This window comes from Triticum urartu, chromosome 4, assembly GCF_003073215.2.
Source record: "Triticum urartu cultivar G1812 chromosome 4, Tu2.1, whole genome shotgun sequence".
Taxonomy (NCBI): Eukaryota; Viridiplantae; Streptophyta; class Magnoliopsida; order Poales; family Poaceae; genus Triticum; species Triticum urartu.
Genome location: NC_053025.1, coordinates 477,523,124 through 477,541,362, shown reverse-complemented (window position 1 = coordinate 477,541,362; position 18,239 = coordinate 477,523,124). Strand labels below are relative to the sequence as shown.

Genomic DNA, 18,239 nt, shown 5'->3' with positions numbered 1-18,239 from the left:
AACCCTAATGTCACCTAGATACTCCAATGTCACCTCAAGTATCGTGGGTATGATTATACGATATGCATCACACAATCTCAGATTCATCTATTCAACCAACACATAGAACCTCAAAGAGTGCCCCAAAGTTCCTACCGGAGAATCACGACGAAAACGTGTGCCAACCCCTATGCATAGGTTCATGGGCGGAACCCGCAAGTTGATCACCAAAACATACATCAAGTGAATCATGGTATCCCATTGTCACCACAGATACGCACGGCAAGACATACATCAAGTGTTCTCAAATCTTTAAAGACTCAATCCGATAAGATAACTTCAAAGGGGAAACTCAATCCATTACAAGAGAGTAGAGGGGGAGAAACATCATAGATCCAACTATAATAGCAAAGCTCGCGATACATCAAGATCGTACCACCTCAAGAACACGAGAGAGAGAGAGAGATCAAACACATAGCTACTGGTACATACCCTCAGCCCCGAGGGAGAACTACTCCCTCCTCGTCATGGAGAGCACCGGGATGATGAAGATGGCCACCGGAGAAGGATTCCCCTCCGGCAGGGTGCCGGAACGGGTCTAGATTGGTTTTTCGGTGGCTACGGAGGCTTCTGGCGGGAACTCCCGATCTATTGTGCTCACGGATGTTTTTAGGGTATATGGAGATATATAGGCGGAAGAAGTACGTCAGGGGGGCCACGAGGGGCTCACGAGGGTGGAGGGCGCGCCCAGGGGGTGGGCGCCCCCTGCCTCGTGACCTCCTCGCAGATCCCCCGACGTGCACTCCAAGTCTTCTGGGCTTCTTTCCTTCCAAAAATGAGTTCCGTGAAGTTTCAGGTCAATTGGACTCCGTTTGATTTTCCTTTTCTTCGAAACCCTAAAACAGGGTAAAAACAGAAACTGGCACTGGGCTCTGGGTTAATAGGTTAGTCCCAAAAATGATATAAAAGTGTATAATAAAGCCCATAAACATTCAAAACAGTAGATAATATAGCATGGAGCAATCAAAAATTATAGATACGTTGGAGATGTATCACACCGTCATCACACCATTCGGAGCTTTCTGCTACCTGACCATGACATCCGGCTTGAGAAATGCCGGTGCCACCTTTCAGCGTTGCATGCAGAAGTGCCTCCTCAAGCAACTTGGCAGAAATGCCCACGTCTACGTGGACGATGTCGTGGTGAAGATGGAGAAGTGCGGCACCCTCCTGGAAGATCTCAAGGAGACCTTTGATAATCTATGTTGTTTTCAAATCAAGCTCAACCCGGAGAAGTGTGTCTTCGGAGTTCCAGTCGGCCAGCTCCTTGGCTTCCTTGTCTCAGAATGCGACATCGAGTGCAACCCTGTGAAGATCAAGGCCATTGAGCGGATGGAGATGCCCACCCGGCTTAGAGACGTCCAGAAGTTCACCGGTTGCTTGATGTCCATCATCCGCTTCATCAGTCGGTTGGGCGAGACGGCTCTTCCCCTGTACCAGTTAATGAAGAAAACTACTCACTTCGAGTGGAACCACAAGGCGGACGAGGCCTCCAGCTCAAGAAAATGCTGACTGCGCCGCCTGTCCTGGCGGCTCCAGCTGCTAAAGAGCCCATCTTCCTCTACATCGCCTCCACCAGCCGAGTGGTCAGCACTATCATTGTGGTAGAGCGCCCAGAAGACGGCAGGGCACAGCCGGTCCAGAGGCCCGTGAACTACTTGAGTGAGGTGCTGTCAGCCTCAAAACAGAATTACCCCCACTACCAGAAGATGTGCTATGGCGTGTACTTTGCCGCCAAGAAGCTCAAGCAGTACTTTCAAGAGCATTCTGTCATGATTGTCTGCACTGCCCCACTTGCCGAGATCATAGGCAATAGAGATGCATCAGGACGAGTGGCCAAGTGGGCCATCGAGTTGGCCCCCTACACTATCTTCTACCAGCCATGCACCACCATCAAGTCCCAAGCACTGGCTGACTTCCTCGTCGACTGGGCCGAAAACCAATACCTGCCGCCAGCTCCAGACTCCACCCATTGGCGGATGCACTTTGACGGCTTGAAGATGCGAACCGGTTTAGGAGCCGGCATCGTCCTCACCTCTCCCAAAGGCGACAAGCTCAGATACACACTGCAAATTCACTTTGCCGCCTCCAACAATGTGGCCGAGTATGAGGCTCTTGTACACGGACTCCGACTGGCCAAGGAGATTGGCATCCGACGGATTCTATGCTACGTCGACTCGAACTTGGTAGTCTAGCAGTCATCTGGCAATTGGGACACCAAGGATGCAAACATGGTAAGCTACCGTTTCCTTGTCCAACAGATCAGCGGATACTTTGACGGGTGCGAGTTCCTTCACGTGCCACGGGCCGACAACAAGCAAGTTGATGCCCTGGCATGGATCGGCTCCACCCGACAAGCAATACCAGCCGGCATTTCCCTTCAGTGCCTCTACAAGACGTCTATCAAGCCTTCACCGGAATCAAAATCCATCTTCATGACGGCTGCTCCCGGAATAGTCGGATCTGACTCGGGGGCTGCAACAGCCGGCCCGAGAACTTCGGCAGGCGGCACGGGGACTGCAGCAGTCGCACCCGGACCGGGGACTTCAGAACCCGACCCGGGGGCTACGGCAGTTGGCCCGGGGACTTGGGCAGGCGGCACGGGGACTGCAGTAGTCGCACCCGACCCTGGGACTTCAATGACGCAGCAAGCGGCGGCCAGCTCTAACCCGCCGCCTCCCAACCCAACCGCCCTAGTACCAGTGGCCGTGGTGACAGTGGTCAAAGCACCATCATGGGCACAGCCCATACTCAACTTCCTGGAGAGCAGAGAACACCTAGCCGACGAGGTCTTGGCCCGGCAAGTGCAACACCGGGCAGAAGCATACACAATAGTAAATAGAGAGCTTGTCAGGCGTAGCGTGACTGGCGTTTTCCAGCGCTGCGTCGAGCCAGAGAAGGGCAAGGCAATCCTCAGAGACATCCATCAAGGCGAGTGTGGCCACCACGCGTCCTCCAGATCCCTTGTCGCCAAAGCTTCCCGCCATGGATTCTTCTGGCCGACTGCTTTGGATGACGCCAAGGACTTGGTCAAGAAGTGCAAGGGGTGTCAAAAATTCAGCTCTAAGCAACATATGCCGACTTCTTCACTCAAGTCCATCCCCTCACTTGGCCATTTGCTGTCTGGGGGCTGGACATGGTGGGCCCATTCAAGACAGCACGCGGTGGCATGACCAATCTGCTGGTCGCCGTGGACAAATTCACCAAATGGATTGAAGCGAAGCCAATCAAGAAACGGAATGGTCCGACTGTTGTGACCTTCATTGCAAATATCACCGTCAGGTACGGTGTGCACCACACCATCATCACCGACAATGGCACCAATTTTGCCAAAGGCGCCTTGGCCCGTTTCTGCGCGACGCAAGGCATCCAACTGGACTTAGCGTCCATTTCCCATCCGCAGTTGCTACCTCTTGAGCACTGCGTTGGTTTTCCCCGAAGAGGAAGGGATGATGCAGCAAAGTAGCGTAAGTATTTCCCTCAGTTTTTGAGAACCAAGGTATCAATCCAGTAGGAGGCTACGCGCGAGTCCCTCGTACCTGCACAAAACAAATAAATCCTCGCAACCAACGCGAATAGGGGTTGTCAATCCCTACACGGCCACTTACGAGAGTGAGATCTGATAGATATGATAAGATAATATTTTTGGTATTTTTGTGATAAAGATGCAAAGTAAAATAAAGGCAAAGTAAAAAAGCAAAGGAAATAACTAAGTAGTAGGAGATTAATATGATGAAGATAGACCCGGGGGCCATAGGTTTCACTAGTGGCTTCTCTCGAGAGCATAAGTATTCTACAGTGGGTGAACAAATTACTGTTGAGCAATTGACAGAATTGAGCATAGTTATGAGAATATCTAGGTATGATCATGTATATAGGCATCACGTCCGAGACAAGTAGACCGACTCCTGCCTGCATCTACTACTATTACTCCACTCATCGACCGCTATCCAGCATGCATCTAGAGTATTAAGTTAAAAACAGAGTAACGCCTTAAGCAAGATGACATGATGTAGAGGGATAGACTCATGCAATATGAAAACCCCATCTTGTTATCCTCGATGGCAACAATACAATACGTGCCTTGCTGCCCCTACTGTCACTGGGAAAGGACACCGCAAGATTGAACCCAAAGCTAAGCACTTCTCCCATTGCAAGAAAGATCAATCTAGTAGGCCAAACCAAACTGATAATTCGAAGAGACTTGCAAAGATAACCAATCATACATAAAAGAATTCAGAGAAGATTCAAATATTATTCATAGATAGACTTGATCATAAACCCACAATTCATCGGTCTCAACAAACACACCGCAAAAAGAAGATTACATCGAATAGATTCCACAAGAGAGGGGGAGAACATTGTATTGAGATCTAAAAAGAGAGAAGAAGCCATCTAGCTACTAACTATGGACCCGTAGGTCTGAGGTAAACTACTCACACTTCATCGGAGAGGCTATGGTGTTGATGTAGAAGCCCTCCGTGATCGATGCCCCCTCCGGCGGAGCTCCGGAACAGGCCCCAAGATGGGATCTCATGGATACAGAAAGTTGCGGCGGTGGAATTAGGTTTTTGGCTCCGTATCTGATCGTTTGGGGGTATGTAGGTATATATAGGAGGAAGGAGTACGTCGGTGGAGCAACAGGGGGCCCACGAGGGTGGAGGCGCGCCTGGGGGGTAGGCGCGCCCCCTACCTCGTGGCCTCCTCTTTTGTGTCTTGACGTAGGGTCCAAGTCTCCTGGGTCTTGTTCGTTGAGAAAATCACGTTCCCGAAGGTTTCATTCCGTTTGGACTCCGTTTGATATTCCTTTTCTTCGAAACCCTAAAACAGGCAAAAAACAGCAATTCTGGGCTAGGGCCTCCGGTTAATAGGTTAGTCCCAAAAATAATATAAAAGTGGATAATAAAGCCCAATAATGTCCAAAACAGTAGATAATATAGCATGGAGCAATCAAAAATTATAGATACGTTGGAGACGTATCAAGCATCCCCAAGCTTAATTCCTGCTCGTCCTCGAGTAGGTAAATGATAAAAACAGAATTTTTGATGCGGAGTGCTACTTGGCATAATTTAATGTAATTCTTCTTAATTGTGGTATGAATATTCAGATCGAAAGATTCAAGACAAAAGTTCATATTGACATAAAAATAATAATACTTCAAGCATACTAAACAAAGCAATTATGTCTTCTCAAAATAACATGGCCAAAGAAAGTTATCCCTACAAAATCATATAGTCTGGCTATGCTCCATCTTCACCACATAAAATATTTAAATCATGCACAACCCCGATGACAAGCCAAGCAATTGTTTCATACTTTTGACATCTCTAACTTTTTCAATCTTCATGCAATACATGAGCGTGAGCCATGGATATAGCACTATAGGTGGAATAGAATGGTGGTTGTGGAGAAGACAAAAAGGAGAAGATAGTCTCACATCAACTAGGCGTATCAACGGGCTATGGAGATGCCCATCAATAGATATCAATGTGAGTGAGTAGGGATTTCCATGCAACTGATGCACTAGAGCTATAAGTATATGAAAGCTCAAAAAAGAAACTAAGTGGGTGTGCATCCAACTTGCTTGCTCATGAAGACCTAGGGCATTTTGAGGAAGCCCATCATTGGAATATACAAGCCAAGTTCTATAATGAAAAATTCCCACTAGTATATGAAAGTGATAACATGAGAGACTCTCTACTATGAAGATCATGGTGCTACTTTGAAGCACAAGTGTGGTAAAAGGATAGTAACATTGTCCCTTCTCTCTTTTTCTCTCATTTTTTTATTTGGGCCTTTTCTCTTTTTTATGGCCTCTTTTCTTCTCTTTTTTTTATTTTTCGTCCGGAGTCTCATCCCGACTTGTGGGGGAATCATAGTCTCCATCATCCTTTCCTCACTGGGACAATGCTCTAATAATGATGATCATCACACTTTTATTTTTCTTACAACTCAAGAATTACAACTCGATACTTAGAACAAAATATGACTCTATATGAATGCCTCCGGTGGTGTACCGGGATATGCAATGAATCAAGAGTGACACGTATGAAAGAATTATGAATGGTGGCTTTGCCACAAATACGATGTCAACTACATGATCATGCTAAGCAATATGACAATGATGGAGTGTGTCATAATAAACGGAACGGTGGAAAGTTGCATGGCAATATATCTCGGAATGGCTATGGAAATGCCATAATAGGTAGGTATGGTGGCTGTTTTGAGGAAGGTATATGGTGGGTGTATGATACCGGCGAAAGGTGCGCGGTATTAGAGAGGCTAGCAAAGGTGGAAGGGTGAGAGTGCGTATAATCCATGGACTCAACATTAGTCATAAAGAACTCATATACTTATTGCAAAAATCTACAAGTTATCAAAGCAAAGTATTACGCGCATGCTCCTAGGGGGATAGATTGGTAGGAAAAGACCATCGCTCGTCCCCGACCGCCACTCATAAGGAAGACAATCAAAAAATAAATCATGCTCCGACTTCATCACATAACGGTTCACCATACGTGCATGCTACGGGAATCACAAACTTTAACACAAGTATTTCTCAAATTCACAACTACTCAACTAGCACAACTTTAATATCACCATCTTTATATCTCAAAACAATTATCAAATATCAAACTTCTCATAGTATTCAACACACTCATAAGAAAGTTTTATTATTAATCTTGTATACCAAGCATATTAGGATTTAAGCAAAATTACCATGCTATTTAAGACTCTCAAAATAATCTAAGTGAAGCATGAGAGATCAATAGTTTCTATAAAACAAATCCACCACCGTGCTCTAAAAGATATAAGTGAAGTACTAGAGCAAAACTATATAACTCAAAAGATATAAGCGAAGCACATAGAGTATTCTAACAAATTCAAATCATGTATGGCTCTCTCAAAAGGTGTGTACAGCAAGGATGATTGTGGTAAACTAACAAATAAAGACTCAAATCATACAAGACGCTCCAAGCAAAACACATATCATGTGGTGAATAAAAATATAGCTCCAAGTAAAGTTACCGATAGAAGTAGACGAAAGAGGGGATGCCTTCCGGGGCATCCCCAAGCTTTGGCTTTTAGGTGTCCTTAGATTATCTTGGGGGTGCCATGGGAATCCCCAAGCTTAGGCTCTTGCCACTCCTTGTTCCATAATCCATCAAATCTTTACCCAAAACTTGAAAACTTCACAACACAAAACTTAAAGTAGAAAATCTCGTGAGCTCCGTTAGCGAAAGAAAATAAAAGACCACTTCAAGGTACTGTAATGAACTCATTCTTTATTTATATTGGTGTTATACCTACTGTAATTTCCAACTTCTCTATGGTTTATAAACTATTTTACTAGCCATAGATTCATCAAAATAAGCAAACAACACACGAAAAACAGAATCTGTCAAAAACAGAACAGTCTGTAGTAATCTGTAGCTAGCGCAAGATCTGGAACCCCAAAAATTCTAAAATAAATTTCTGGACGTGAGGAATTTATCTATTAATCATCTTCAAAAATAATTAACTAAATTCACTTCCAAATAAAAATGACAGCAGTTCTCGTGAGCGCTAAAGTTTCTGTTTTTTACAGCAAGTTCAACAAGACTTTCCCCAAGTCTTCCCAACGGTTCTACTTGGCACAAACACTAATTAAACACAAAAAACACAACCAAAACAGAGGCTAAAATAATTTATTTATTACTAAACAGGAAAAAAAACAAGGAATAAAAATAAAATTGGGTTGCCTCCCAACAAGCGCTATCGTTTAACGCCCCTAGCTAGGCATAACAAGCAAGAATAGATCTAGGTATTGCCATCTTTGGTAGGCAATCCATAAGTGGCTCTCATAATAGATTCATAAGGTAATTTAATTTTTCTAGGAAAGTGTTCCATGCCTTTCCTTAATGGAAATTGAAATCTAATATTTCCTTCCTTCATATCAATAATTGCACCAATCGTTCTAAGGAAAGGTCTACCAAGAATAATAGGACATGAAGGATTGCAATCTATGTCAAGAACAATAAAATCTACGGGCACATAATTCCTATTTGCAACAATAAGAACATCATTAATTCTTCCCATAGGTTTCTTAATAGTGGAATCCGCAAGGTGCAAGTTTAGAGAGCAATCATCAAAATCACGGAAACCTAACAAATCACACAAAGTCTTTGGAATCGTGGAAACACTAGCACCCAAATCACAAAGCATAGCATTCATGATCTTTAATTTTAATTTTAATAGTTGGTTCCCACTCATCATAAAGTTTTCTAGGGATAGAAACTTCCAATTCAAGTTTTTCTTCATAAGATTGCATCAAGGCATCAACGATATGTTTAGTAAACGCTTTATTTTGACTATAAGCATGAGGAGAATTTAGCACGGATTGCAACAAGGAAATACAATCAATCAAAGAGCAATTTTCATAGTTAAATTCCTTGAAATCCATAATAGTGGGTTTAGCAACATCTAGGGTTTTAATTTCTTCAATCCCACTTTTATCAAATTTAGCATCAAGATCAACAAATTCCGAATTCTTGGAACGCCTTCTAGGTAAAGGTGGATCATATTCAGTCCCATCATTATCAAGATTCATATTGCAAAACAAAGATTTAATAGGGGACACATCAATAACTTTTAGATCTTCATCTTTATTTTCATAGGAACTAGAAGAACACGCTCTTATAAAGGCATCTTTCTTAGCACGCATCCTAGCGGTTCTTTCTTTGCACTCATCAATGGAAATTCTCATGGCTTTGAGAACTCATTGATATCATGCTTAGGTGGAATAGATCTAAGTTTCAAAGAATCAACATCAAGAGAAATTCTATCAACGTTCCTAGCCAACTCATCAATCTTAAGCAATTTTTCTTCAATCAAAGCATTGAAATTCTTTTGCGAAGTAATAAATTCTTTAATATTAGATTCAAAATCAGAGGGCATCTTATTATAATTTCCATAAGAATTGTTGTAGGAATTACCATAATTATTAGAGGAATTACTAGGATAAGGCCTAGGATTAAGTTTCCTCTATACGCGTTGTTACCAAAATTATTCCTACCAACAAAATTCACATCCATAGATTCATTATTATTCTCAATCAAAGTAGACAAAGGCATATCATTAGGATCAGAAGAAACACTCTTAGTAGCAAATAATTTCATAAGTTCATCCATCTTTCCACTCAAAACATTAATTTCTTCTATCGCATGCACTTTTTATTAGTAAGATCTTTCAGTATGCCATTGAGAATAATTAACCATAATATTATCTAGGAGTTTAGTAGCATTCTCCTAAAGTGATTTCCATAAAAGTGCCTCCCGCGGCCGAATCTAAAAGATTTCTAGAAGCAAAATTCAATCCGGCATAAAATTTTTGTATAATCATCCACAATTTAAACCATGAGTAGGGCAATTACGTATCATTAATTTCATTCTCTCCCAAGCTTGTGCAACATGTTCGTGATCAAGTTGCTTAAAATTCATAATATCGTTTCTAAGAGAGATGATCTTAGCGGGAGGAAAATACTTAGAGATAAAAGCATCTTGCACTTGTTCCATGAATCAATACTATTTTTAGGCAAAGACGAAAACCAAGCTTTAGCATGATCTCTAAGCGAAAAAGGAAATAGCTTCAATTTAACAATATCATTATCCACATCTTTCTTCTTTTGCATATCACACAAATCAACGAAGCTATTTAGATGGGTAGCGGCATCTTCACTAGGAAGGCCGGAAACGGATCTTTCATGACAAGATTCAGCAAAGCAGTATTAATTTCACAAGATTCAAGCATCGGTAAGAGGAGCAATCGGAGTGCTAATAAAATCATGTTGGTATTGGTGAAGTCACACAATTTAGTATTATCTTGAGCCATCGTGACAAACAAGCAAACTAACACACAAGCAAACAAAAAGCAAGGCAAAAAGAGGCAAATAGAGAAAGAGAGGGAGGATAGAGAGAGAGGCGAATAAAACGGCAAGGGTGAAGTGGGGGAGAGGAAAACGAGAGAAAATGGCAAATAATGTAATGCGGGAGATAAGGGTATGTGATGGGTACTTGGTATGTTGACTTTTGCGTAGACCTCCCCGGCAACGGCGCCAGAAATCCTTCTTGCTACCTCTTGAGCACTGCGTTGGTTTTCCCGAAGAGGAAGGGATGATGCAGCAAAGTAGCGTAAGTATTTCCCTCAGTTTTTGAGAACCAAGGTATCAATCCAGTAGGAGGCTACGCGCGAGTCCCTCGCACCTACACAAAACAAATAAATCCTCGCAACCAATGCAAATAGGGGTTGTCAATCCCTCAGCCACTTACGAGAGTGAGATCTGATAGATATGATAAGATAATATTTTTGGTATTTTTATGATAAATATGCAAAGTAAATAAAGGCAAAGTAAAAGCAAAAGAAATAACTAAGTAGTATGGAGATTAATATGATGAAGATAGACCCGGGGGCCATAGGTTTCACTAGTGGCTTCTCTCAAGAGCATAAGTATTCTACGGTGGGTGAACAAATTACTGTTGAGCAATTCGACAGAATTGAGCATAGTTATGAGAATATCTAGGTATGATCATGTATATAGGCATCACGTCCGAGACAAGTAGACCGACTCCTGCCTGCATCTACTACTATTACTCCACTCATCGACCGCTATCCAGCATGCATCTAGAGTATTAAGTTAAAAACAGAGTAACGCCTTCAGCAAGATGACATGATGTAGAGGGATAAGACTCATGCAATATGAAAAACCCCATCTTGTTATCCTCGATGGAAACAATACAATACGTGCCTTGCTGCCCCTACTGTCATGGGAAAGGACACCGCAAGATTGAACCCAAAGCTAAGCACTTCTCCCATTGCAAGAAAGATCAATCTAGTAGGCCAAACCAAACTGATAATTCGAAGAGACTTGCAAAGATAATATCATCATGCAAAAGTCGATCTCGCAAGTATGGTCCGAACTGTGCGTCAGGCTGGATGGAACAGGACGGCACATGGGACTATGAAGTTACCCCAGAGTTCGGGCCTCCTGGTCATGAGTTAAAACCCTACGTCCCGCTTTGAATTTACATTATTGATGATATTGTAGTAATTTTTACGACCCTTTACTTACGCACGAGATCGAGGGCCTAACCCTATAAGCAGACCATACTGGTAATGATGTTGCTCGTGTAAGTTGTCCAGGACTAATAACCCCCTCCCGTTACTATAGACATTTTTTCTTAGCCTACCGATATGTTAGGTTATCACTACGAGTGTTACATTGGTAGGTGAGAGGGCTCATATCCGTATCGCCAACTGCTTTCTCAGCCAGCGAATATCTCCGGATATCACGGGTGATCGAAAGTCTTGCAACTTGTATCTGCATATCGCCAGGATCGTTTCCAATGTATAGTCCGGTCTGTCGAGACCCGCTAACTACGGGCTCCTCATCCCCTGAAACCAGGCTCAATGACCGCGTAGTCCGCGCGCAGATCTCTTCGGCATGAAGAGTGGCCTCTCACTCCAAGATAACTTCATAGAAGATGAACAACAAAGATAGTGTTCCGGCTCTGTAAAATAAGTTTCCACATATTGCCATGCAGAGAATAATATTTACACAAATCTAATCTGCTGACGTATTCCTAGTGTGACACTCCACCGGCCAAGCCTTATCCGATCTGTTATTATCCCACCTCAGCGCGTCATGCGAGGCGGTTTCCTTGGCACGTCTTGTTAAAGCAGAGATCGTGTCCCCTTATTCCGGGATTCTCATATACGGGCGTGGGTAACCCAACCGCTTCTAGGACTCCTAGACTATAGGCAAGTCCAAACGGGGAGAGGACGCTTGATATTCACCCTCTTTATAAAGGGGAGGCTTTTATTTTTCCCTCCCGTGCTCAATCGAATCCTTCCCCCACCTCAAGCTCAAAGCCCAAAGTTCAGGTCAGGTGCTCCGAACCTTCAGTCATGTCCGGATCTAGCCTTCAAGGCCGATGGGTGCCTTCCTCCGTCACGGAAGAAGACATCAAAAAGTTGAGGGAGGCCAGATATCTGACCGCCGAGGATTTTGCATCGGCTGCCTCGCCCGAGGGCAGGCCGTCCCCTCCCCCGAACCCAACGAGAACGTCGTGTTCGTCTCCCACTTCCTCCGAGGTCTAGGCCTTGCTCTGGATCCTTTCGTCAGGGGTTTGATGTTTTATTACGGGCTAGACTTTCCATGATCTAGCTCCGGACTCCTTTCTTCATATCACGACATTTATTGTCGTGTGCGAGGCCTTCCTCCGGGTTACCCCTCACTTTGGCCTATGGCTCAAGACCTTTGAAGTGAAGCCGAAGATGATCGAGGGGCAACATGCAGCGTGTGGAGGTGCCTCAATACGCAAGATGACGGGAGCTCCGTGGCCCAAAGGTTCCATCCCAGAGGTGTCTGAATTGTGGCAACAGGAGTGGTTCTACATCACGGCTCCTAGAAGTGCCAAGTGGGCGGCCGCCCCTGTTTTCCGCTCGGGCCCTCCACCACAACTGATGTCATGGATCAGCAGAGGTCTGAGCTGGGGTCCAGCCAAGGACGTGCCTATACTGCAAGCCGCATTCGAGATCTCTTCAATGGAGATTTCAGTTTGGTTGCGGTAATACAGGTTATGCTGGTTCGTCAAGTCCAGCCTTGCAAACGCCGGCCTCTTCGCCTGTGGGAGTTCAATCCCGAGGGACCGCATGCCATTCAAATTTCTCGGCCTGAGCACGAGGAGATGTACAAGTCATTCTTCGGACCTCAGGTGGAGTGTCCGGAAATCACCGAGGACGTGGGCCTGAGTAGTAACCGCGCGCCGAACAGGTAAGGCATCTTCCGGCCGAACATACTATCTCTCCTTTGTTACGAAGTTATTTCTGAGAGTTTGCTTTTTGACCAGGACTGGCTAACAAAGGCGAAGTTGATTCGGTGTTCGGCCCCCCTCCCTGAGGGTTTGGAAAATCCGGTATTGGAAAAGATGCTCCAGACCGCACCTTGCCCGGAGCCCTTGAAGGAAGATACTGTGGAGGATAATGCGGGCGGACGCGGGCCCCCAACGCTGCCCATTCTAGCCGAGGGAGCGAGCGTCTCCATGAAGGAAGACGACCAGAAGAGGAAAAGGACTGCGCCCGGGGATTCGGAAGCCGAAGCTTCCAAACGGGAGAAGAAGTCTCCCACAGAGGGTCCTACCTCGGGGGCGCCGTTGCCGCACAAAGTCCGCGGGGGGATCAATTCTCCCGCGAGTCGTAAGTGACCCGAAATACTTTTAATAGTACAGATATGCCATGTTTTTCTTCTGAGAAAATAACCACCGCATATATTTTTGCAGTTCGGGCCTTCTCCCCTCTCAAATGAGCTCGTCTTCGGGGGATCTTCTTCCAGAGATGATGGAGAGCAAAATGCCTCCTCCAGACTCCTCCGCTCCAGAAGCAGGCGACCCTGAAGTGTCGTCGCGGAGGGCCTCTCCGAGTCCGGTGAGGCCAGAAGATAATCCCATTGACCCCCGAAGCTCCCAGTGTCCGACTCCCGAAGAGAGCAGACAAAAGAGTCCGACACCGTCTGGTGTGCGATCGGATGTTCTGAGGGAGTTGGTGGGGCGAGCGGCCATCTCAGATGAACACCGTGTGCTGATGAATACGGTGATGGAGAGAATATCGTCCGCCGAAAGCGGATTGCATGAAGCTTTTATGAGTCTACTGACAGGCTTTGAGGTACGTAAAAGAATGTATGATAGTCCTGCACATGCTAGGTGTGCCCTGTGTAGATAGTAGCCCCTGAGACTCTGGTTGTCGTCGGAAACGACGATGAACAGAGGATCATATTCCCAGGTAATAACCATACTGCCTCTATGTGCAGGTGATGGAAGCTCCGGTGGCTAGCCGGACTAGAGTTTGCCCATTTAGAACGGCAGTTGGATGCGGCAGACGCCGACATCGAGCTTGTTAACAAAAGGCTTGACGAGGCACAGGGTAAGTGTCATTATCTGGTAAACGCCACATAGAAGAGCAGCATGATGCCAATATCTTTAATATGTTGTGACTGCAGATGGAGCTGCCACTGTTGAAGCCTTGCGGGCAGAACTTGCCCGAGCCAAGGAACAAGCGAGGTTGGGGTAATGCGGCTGCTGTGAAGGCGGCCGAAGAGTTGCAAGCCGAGAAGGCATGGCGAGACCCGAGACAAGATGGCCAAGATGGCTATAGAATTAAAAGCCGCCGCCGACCGTTGCCGGGTTCTTGAAAAGGAAAACCAAGCAAAGGCATCGGACCTTGAGAAGGCTGCTGCGACGAAAAAGGATCTCCGCTCTGCTATGAGGGCAAAGAAGGAGGAGCTGCGGGAAGCCGGGGATATTGTAGCTGGGAAATCCTTTATGTTGCGGAGGAAATTCGGAGATCCACGGTATGCCCCTCAAGGATGTGTATATGGATTTGGCGGCAAGCGCTACCGGTGCGGCCAAGTACTTCCAGGGTCAGACGGACCGTGAAGTAGACCAGCTGTTTTGGAGACAATTCCATTCTCCCGAGCGTCCACTTTCATTGACTGACCAATTAGCCGAATGGGCCGAACTAAATAGGTTGTCCGGACTCTCCATGAGGTCTGTTGTGGATCTGCTATGGCCGGAAAGGTCAAAACCGAACAGCTTGGTGCAGCATGTCCTTGACGTGGTGCCGCACATTAATGCGATGAGGAGGTCGGCGTGCATAGAGGGCGCACGGATGGCCTTTGCCCATGTTAAGGCATACTGGGCGGAGATGGATGCTACCAATGTTGCAGCACGGGATTCGGCTATAGGTCGAAAGGCTGCTGAGCACTACTTTGAAGAAGTTCTTAAGGGTGCCCGTTTGATAGAGACCCAGTGCTCAAAAAATATTATGTTTTGAGTGATATGTAATCTCATTGTAAGAGAAATGCTTTTATAAATTTTTATAAGGCTTTTTTTATACTTTTGCCCAAAAGTAATATGATGCCTCCTGGGCGGCCGTTTATGTATACATGTGTATAACCTGAAAGATTGCAGTCGTCGGCTTCAACCCCCACGCATATAATGCGGAGGTGCTTGCAAAAACACGCGTTCACACTTAACCCAACGTCTTGGTCCTATTAAGGAGGTGATAGAGGAGCGAGCGAGGCAACCGGACTATAATGCTTTAGCACTTTCACTTAGCCATAGGAGTTTGATAGTGGGGCTACTTGATAGCCCCTAGTGGCTCCACACTGTCCCGATTCCAGGGTGCGTACATGCCTGGCCGAAAAATGACCCTTCGTTAAGGCGGAGGAATTCTAACATTCCCACAGGTCATCGAGTGGTTGACCAGTCTCACGCTATATCATGACAGTCAGTTTTCGGCTTTCTCTACTGAGGTGCTCGTCCGGATGAACCAGGGCACAATCGCAGTAGTTCTCCTGGTGCTACCTTAGCAAGCAAGGCGGAACTTAAGGCACCAAAACACAGGAGCCGGGCAAACCCAACATTTGACCAAAGACAATGATTCGGAGCTGATGCATATAAGGCCAAACTCGCGACGCCGAACACTCCCTAAGGTATTCGGTCTTTGTGGTATAAACCGGGCCTAAATAGTGGCCTTTGTAAGAAGCCCCTTGTGTCCAGGTACGTGCATTGTTCTGGCGTGGCCACATGCCAAGACATCAGCATCCTTCTCAATGGTGGATATGTATCAACAAGAGATAGTAAAAAAGGTTTACGCAGGGTCTTAATCTAAAAAGAATCCTTGAGCGGGTCCCTACTGCACGTCTGCGCCTATGTCTCCGTTGTGCCGTATCCTGGATGGGTGTAGCACGATGATCGTCTGTAAAAGAGAGGAAGTTAAGTGAAAAAGTTGCAAAAAGATAGTTTTTTAAAGAAACCATGTATATTTCAAGATGATAAGAAATTGCCACTTGTCTGTGCGCGTTGAGCCCCTTGTATTGACAAATAGGGGGTGTGACCACTTTATTCGGTATAAGTAGCGGCGCCGGACTCTGATTAGTTGTGTCTGAGGTCTTGACGACCTATTGGATGCTTTCGCTGGTCCGGGCGCCTTTAGTGTGCGGCTGCCAAGGCAGCCTCACTCTCTTCGGCGCGCAGAGATCGCTTGATATTTCCGTGCACTGTAATGATGCCACGTGGACCGGGCATCTTGAGTGTGAGGGAGGCGTAGTGTGGTATTGCATTAAAGCGAGCGAAAGCTTCGCGTCCGAGCAGTGCTTGATAGCCACTTTGAAACGGAGCGATGTGGAAAGTTAAATGCTCGCGACGGAAGTTATCGGGGGAGCCGAATATAACTTGTAGTAGGAGGGAGCCCGTACAACGAGCCCCTGGGCCTGGCGTTACTCCTTTAAAGGTAGTATTGCTATGGCGAATTTGTGTTGGGTCTAACCCCATCCCGCGGATTGTATCCTGATATATTAGGTTTAGGCTACTGCCGCCATCCATCAAGACTCTTGTGAAGTGATATCCGCCAATTACTGGGTCTAATACCAGGGCAGCCCATCCTGCGTGTCGGATACTTGCTGAGTAATCGCGATGGTCGAAAGTGATCGGTTGAGACGACCAGTGGCAGGACTTCGTGGTGACAGGCACTTGGGTATATTTTCCTGGGAGTGCCGCGTTGTTTTTTCCCTTGATCACGTGTAACACGTTTACTGTTTTGACTTCTGGTGGAAATTTCTTTTGTTCCCCCGTGTCTTGCTTTTGGGGGCTCGTCCTCGTCTTCACTTGGTGTATCCTCCCCCTTGTGTACGGCGTTGAGCTTGCCGGACTGCTTGAAGACCCAACATTCTCTGTGGGTATGATTAGCAGGTTTACCAGGGGTACTATGAATCTGACATACTTGGTCCAGAATTTTGTTGAGGCTGGACGAATTCATCCCTGGTGCCTTTAGGGGGCTTTTGACCTGGCCGAGAGCTTTTGAATCCGGCATTTACTCGTGCCCTTGTTGTCTTCTTTATTCCGGCGTTTGTTATTGCTTTGTTGCGCCGTGATTTCCCGTTTCCATCTCTAACTTCAGATGTACTGGGGTCGCTGGTGCTGCATCTGGCTAGCCAGCTGTCCTCACCCGCGCAAAAGCGGGTCATGAGGTTTGTTATGCGGCCATCGTTCTCGGCTTATTTTGGCCGAGGTGTCTGGCGAGCCATTCGTCACGGACGCTATGCTTGAAAGCTGCCAAGGCTTCGGCGTCCGGACAGTCGACAATCTGGTTCTTTTTAGTAAGAAACCTGTTCCAAAGCTTTCGGGCTGACTCTCCGGGCTGTTGAGTTATATGACTCAAATCGTCCGCATCCGGAGGTCGGACATAAGTCCCTTGAAAATTTGCCCGAAAGGCGTCTTCGAGCTCTTCCCAACTTCCAATGGAGCTTTCGGGGAGGCCTTTGAGCCAGTGACGAGCTGGCCCTTTGAGCTTGAGGGGTAGGTACTTGATGGCGTGGAGATCATCTCCTCGAGCCATATGGATATGAAGGATGTAGTCCTCAATCCAGACCCCAGGGTCTGTTGTTCCGTCGTATGCCTCTATGTTTACGGGCTTGAATCCCTCTGGAAATTCTCATGGTCCAGCACCTCATCGGTGAAACATAGGGGGTGTGCGGCACCCCTGTAGCTGGGTGTACCGCGTTGTCCGGATGTTTGTTGTGTTGCATTGTATGCTGGGGCGCGCTTGCGTGGTCCATAGATGGATCTTGTTGCGCCGTCCTTTGGGTGCGAGGCCTCGCATGGGTCGCGTATTGTATTGTGAGCGGCGTTGTATGCCGCTCATTGTTGGTAGAGGGGTCATCTATCCGACCAGGTGGCTGCTTTGATATTTGGTTGTGGGGGTTCTGAGGCCTCCTCATCGAATTTGGGTAGCAGCTTCCGCTTTGGGTAGGTTTTGGAGGGGCGATTGTCGTCGTACCTTGCTGCAGTGTTGAGTATTTTACTCCATCTGATTTGGAGTGTGTCTTGCGCGGCCTTGAGCCTTTGCTTCTGCTTTTTCAAACTCCTCGCGGTGGCAACAAGCCTTTTACGGGCAGTCTGCTGCTCCGGGTGTCTGTCCGGCGTTATGTCGTCCGGACCATTATCCTTGATAGGATTTGTTTGTTCGGTTTGATTATCCGGATTGCCGTTGTCCGGCAGCGGTTCGCCCTGCTCCAGCGCTGGGTCTGTGTGATCGCTATTTACGTCGGGCAGGATTTGGGGTGGCGCTTGCGTCGCTGCTTTGACTGCTTTTCGAGGAATCAAGTT

General features: G+C 46.3%; 1 pseudogene; it reads left to right on the top strand.

Moving 5' to 3' along the window:
• Window positions 1-2,270: 2,270 nt before the first annotated feature.
• Window positions 2,271-18,239, top strand: part of LOC125554813 — a 48,958-nt pseudogene continuing 32,989 nt past the window's right edge.